Genomic DNA, 6,000 nt, shown 5'->3' on the forward strand with positions numbered 1-6,000 from the left:
GAAAGCCGAAATTATCATCGAAACTGGTCCCTTCTGTCATCTCATTAGGATTTATTTTTTCAATGTGATGCCTAATAATGAGAAGGAATATTTATAAAGACAAATTCAGTGTTTATTAAAATAAATAAAGGTGTCATATCGCTGATACTATGGGGCAGGTGAATCTGAAACTGTTGTTTTCTGAGTGTTTATGGTATGATTATACGTTATCTGTGGTGTAACCACGGGAGAAAATCAGGCCAGGAATGTACCCATTTGACAGCCAGAAGCAAAGGTATGGGGAAAACCCAAACTGCTCTAAGCATGTGGTGAGAGGTCAGCAAGCTGCGGCCCATGGGCTGCCTCCTGTTTTGTCAAGATTTATCAGAAGACAGACACTCGTTCAAATACAGATTGTCTATGGCCGCCTTTGAGCTGCAACAGCAGAATTGAGTAGTTGGAACAAGACTGCATGGCCTGTGAAGCATAACATATTTATTAACTGGCCCTTAAAGAGTTTTGCTGATCCATTTTATGACAAGGTTCTCATAGGCCGATGATTCTCAAGTAGTATAAGGACCATGGATGAGCAGCATTGGTCTGCTTGGAAGCTTGCCAGAAAAGCAGGATCTTCAGGGCCATCCCAGACCAACTGATTCGGAATTCCAGGAATCTGCTTTAACGCGCTGTCCTGGCGGCTCTGTGGCACCGGCAGAGGCCATCCTGTTCGTTCCAGTGGATGGTGGCCGTGATTCTGTAATTTGACTCGGGCTACATAGCCGATGCAGGCCAGATCTGGAAACAACATAAGGACCTTGAATGCTCACAAAAACACATACTCATCTGTGGGAAAGAAGACTCAGGAGTTGCGCATTTGTGTCTGGGAGAGGAACTCCCTTTTAGTGCTCTGCCACCACTGTGAAACTCCTGACCTAATGGGCATGTTCACGCCAGGCTAGACCTCCTCTGCCCTCCACTGAGAGAGCTCCAGTTGACCCATTTGACTTGAGCAAGTCACCTAAAACCTTGGAGCCTCAGCATCCTCATCTGTGTATTAAAGATGATGTGTCCCTCACTAACTTCTGGAGGTTCAAAGCAATGATAGCTGTGGCGAGGTCCAGACTAGAGGGGACATTAAGAGTCAACTGAGAATCAGAACAACTTCTGTGGAACACACACAGAGTTCCTGTTCAGTCACCAACATTCAGCCTCAGAGTTCCCCACCTCTAAGATGACGAGAATACTCGTTCAGAAATGTGAGAGTTCCTATGGGAAGGTTTTGTACTTTATGAACCACTGGAGACATTAGAGGTATACAGTAAACTGACCAAAAAATGACATACTCAGGTAATACAATGTCCTTGTTAATGGATACTTTACCTAGAAAAAAAATAAAATATTAAGTAGGGTTTCCTGTCTTATTACCTCATCTCTTTACCTTTTCCTGATATAATCAGCAATCTGTTCCTAAGCCCTTCAGTAGTAAATTTCATATATTAATGCTCACTTGGTTCATTCAAAAGAGGAGGAAGATGTACTCCCTGAAACTGAACATGGAAAATATTAATTGCATTAATTGGGTTTCAAATTGAAAGACGCTTTCTTTTAAACGTGCTTTATTCTACAAAAATGACCATTCATTGCCATCAAATGTTATATTCTTTATAAATTACATATACCTAAGTAAGCTAACCTAGTTTTCATCTTGGCCTGGGGAGAAGTTTTTAATCAGATCTGTGTCCCAAAATCCACCATATTTATTCAGGACTTAGGTAAACATAAGGCCCCATTTTTTTTGGCACGACAGACATATTTAACAGCTCTAGGAATGCTGTGCGCTGCTAAATTTCGGGCAGCAGCCACATCGATGTAAAAGCAGGTGTTTCATTTTTGGTAACTGGCAACTGACCTCCCAAAAGGAAAAGTGGAGATGACCTATTAATCATCTTAAAAGAATATCTGCCAAGTTTTAATTACTTTTAGTGAAGGCTGCACCTAATGAGAACACTCCTCAAAAATGAATCTCTTTAATTGTTCCCATTGTTGTAATGGAGAACACGTTGGGCACCATCTTCTGCGTAGGTTCCCTGCCGGGCAATTACAACAGCCAGCAGGAGGATGTTGATGGCAAGGTTTACACACCTCTTCCTTACAGATTCCCTTTCTTGAATCACGAGAATGAGACTTCGCAGCTGAGAAGCTGGAGGGAACTGACCTTGTAGAGAGCATTTGCCCTGATGGTGAGACAGCCCTGTGAGCAGTGCCACCCAACAGAGGTGACCACAAAGTCCTTGGACCCCTTTACCTTCCTTTCTCCTGAGTGTCCTCTTCATCTGCTCCCTGCCCACAGGACCTGAGGCTGAGGGTACAGGAGTGTGAGGTGTAAGCAAGCCCAGGAAGCACATGTCAACTGCACTGTCTTCATACACAATGAGCAACAGCTTGTGTTCTCATGGAGTGGGGTGGGGGAAAGTAGACAAGAACTCATTTTATTTTTATAAAGAAAATAATCATGTAGATGGAGGAGAAATTGATAAGCAAGTTCTGACTGGTGAGTTATTATATAATAATGAGGATTGCAGCATTAAGCCCAAGTCAAGGAGCCAAAAGAAAAATCTTGGTAATTATAAAGTTCAATCAGCAGCAGCGGTAGGTCGACTCCTGTTGAGAGCCTATTTCTTTGCTAGAGAAGCAAGATGAGACAGGAACAGAGGAAAGCAGGACACTCTCTGCCATGGATTGAGGGAGAGAAGAGCTATCCATCAGCAGGAACATGATCGGATATCCAGAAAATGAGGCAGACACTAAGAAGAAAAGAGTGTTTAAATGATAAAGATGCATGAAGAAAAATAAGAGTGGACTGGAGTGCCAAGAGACAAAGACTTCCTTCAAAACATCCACGGGCTGTCAGACCAGCCACCAGCCCACAATACCTGAGAGTTGTGACTGCGGATGTGTCGATAGCATACCCAGGCCTGTCGGTGGCCACTTTCCCCTGTTCCTCCAGCGCCCCCACTGCGCACGCAGTCATGGAAGGCTATCACAAATCACTGCAGTTTGCCATGAATCCTGGAAGGTTAATGCTGTATGAGACGTTTGCCACCTTGCATTCAAGAAATCTGGAGAAGTGATAGGACGTGCCTAACGTTAGCCAACACCTTCAGTCATCAAGTCAGTTTAGAACCTGGATCTAGTCCAGTCTGGCGTTCTTATTCTCTCTTATTGCCCTCATTCCCCCCCCCTCTTCCACCGCCACACACACCCCATTTGTTTTACATGTTAACTTCAAGGGTCTGGGTGACTGTGCTCCCTACACAACTACTATAGCCAGAGATCATCTGGGCCTCTCAGCCACTGTGTGTGTGTGTGTGTGTGTGTGTGTGTGTGTGTGTGTGTGTGTGTGTGTATCCATGTGCTCACAGACTGTATGTCTGCACCAAAGACGAAGGGCTGCAATGGGGGAAGCAATTAGCAAACCTTGGAATTATCCTTCTGATTACACTTAAATTCCAAAAGCTAACTGGCTGAAATGCTCCTCCTTAATTAGAAGCAATTAATATGTGAAACTAAGTTTGCATTTCACAAGAGAGTTTGCATTTCGTGATCGAAATCTCATAGTTCACTCACTAATGGTCTCTAATGGCCTGTAATCAAAAAGCACACACAATTAAGGGGGGATTTTCAAAGTATAAGTCAGGGAGAATGCCCGCACTTATGAATTATTCTTCCGCTGCCGAGGACACAGCCTGCATCCACCTTGGACTGCAGAACACGCATCATGCACGCCTGGGCTTGCCCAAACACACCCACATGAGCAAGAAGTTCTGACCTGTCAACTTTGACCTCTTCTGAATTTTCTCCTCTATACTGTCATTCTCTCAAGGCTTGTCATCTCTGAGAGCCCCCTCTCAGCACCAAGGCCAATAGAAGTCTATCCAAAAGGCAGATTCTGATGGTGAAGCCCCACCCTGGGCAGCCATAACACTGGTAAAATAAATAAATAAAAATAAAAATAAACCATATTTTTTCTGCAATATATTTATATATCAGGCCATACATAGGTTATCTCAACAAACTAACTCAATAAACATATCAACAGAAAAAAGAAAAAAAAGTGCTAAAATGCAGGAGGAAATAGAAAAAATGCAAGACAATAAGAAAAAGAATGAAGCAGCAGAGAAATTCAGAATTACAAAGGAGAACTAAGGAAAAAAGAAGGAGCCCTGGCCGGTTGGCTCAGTGTTAGAGCCAGCATGTGGATGTCCCTGTTCGATTCCCGGTCTCTCCCTTCTCTCTCCCCCTTCTTTCTCTCTCTCATGCTCTCTCTTCCCTTCCTGCAGCCATGACTCAATTGGTTTGATCACATTGGTCCCAGGCACTGAGGATGGCTCCGTGGAGCCTCCACCTCAGGCGCCAGAAAGGGCTCAGTTGGGCGTGTTCCCAGATAGGCAGAGCATTGGCTCCAGATGGGGGTTGCCAGGTGGATCCTGGTTGGGGCTCATGCGGAAGTCTGTCTTCTGTCTCCCTTCTCCTCACTTGGAAAAGAAGAAGGAAAAAGGAAAAATAAAAAAAGATAGAACGAAAAAGCAAAGCCTGAGTTAAAGGAAGGTGCCAGCAGAGTTGAGACCATGATAGGAATTCCTCGTCACACACCAAAGTAATTTTATAAGAATGGTAGTATTCTAAAACCAAAATGGGAAGGAAGATCATAAAAAAATGGTGCCTTGGCCCTGGCCAGGTGGCTCAGTGATAGAGCATTGGCCCAGTGTGTGGAAGTCCCGGGTTTGATTTCCAGCCAGGGCACACAGGAGAAGTGCCCATCTGCTTCTCCACCCCTCCCCCTCTCCTTCCTCTCTCTCTCTCTCTCTCTTCCTCTCCTGCAGCCAAGGCTCCATTGGAGCTAAGTTGGCCTGAGCACAGGGGATGGCTCCATGGTCTCCACCTCAGGCGCTAGAATGGCTCTAGTTGCAACAGAGCAATGCCCCAGATGGGCAGAGGATCGCCCCCTAGTGGGCATGCCAGGTGGATCCCAGTCAGGCACATGCAGGAGTCTGTCTCTCTGCCTCCCCGCTTCTCACTTCAGAAAAATACAAAAAATAAAAATTTTTTTTTAAATGGTGCCTTGCTTTCTTACTGCCTGGCCATCTGGGTGGCTGCACTTGAGGCAGGAAGATGGTGGCCACAAAGAAAGTGAAAAGTCACAGGAGTCGGTCAATTCTAGACTTCAACTTTTTATGAAAAGTGGAAGTACCTGCTGGGGTACAAGCAGGCAACGAAGACAATCAGGCAAAGCAAAACTGGTTACCCTCTCCAACAACCACTGAGCCTTGAGCAAGTCTCCATGTTGGCCAAGACTGGCATCCATTACTACAGTGGCAATACTATGGAATTTGGCACAGCGTGTGAAAAACACTACTGAGCATGCACACTGGCTACTGCTGATGCAGGTGACCCTGGTATCACTCACTGGAAGCATGGCAGGAAACACTGGTGAAAAATTAATCAGACAAAACTCTCCTTTAATAAAATTGTCCAGGGCTTGATTTAAATATGCACATGCGAGGATTCACGCACACACAAAGAATGCCTTTATGTTATGTATTAATTTTTCCCTTTATCTTCCTTTTATTTTATAAAATCTTATTTGGAGCAGGGGGTTGCCCAGCTATAGTTCCTGACATGAAAAACCTTAAAATCTATTTCTTTCTATCTCTCTACAAATGTATATAAACATAAAGACACATATGTGTGCATTCTGTGTTTGCTTTGCTTTACTTTTTAATACAGAAAATTTTCACACACATAACATTTCCCAGTTCTGTTTCGTCAGTTCTCCTTCAATTTTTGACTGTTTGCTGGAGTAAACACAAATTCAGACATGATGGCATTTCACTTGCAGATACTTCAGTATGCATCCGAGACTTTTTAAAAACCTAACCACCCTGCTATTATTACACCAAACAGAATTAAAAAGAATTCCCTCATATCACATGATACCTAATTTATAATCAAATCTTCCTG

Source organism: Saccopteryx bilineata, chromosome 2 (assembly GCF_036850765.1).
Source record: "Saccopteryx bilineata isolate mSacBil1 chromosome 2, mSacBil1_pri_phased_curated, whole genome shotgun sequence".
NCBI lineage: Eukaryota > Metazoa > Chordata > Mammalia > Chiroptera > Emballonuridae > Saccopteryx > Saccopteryx bilineata.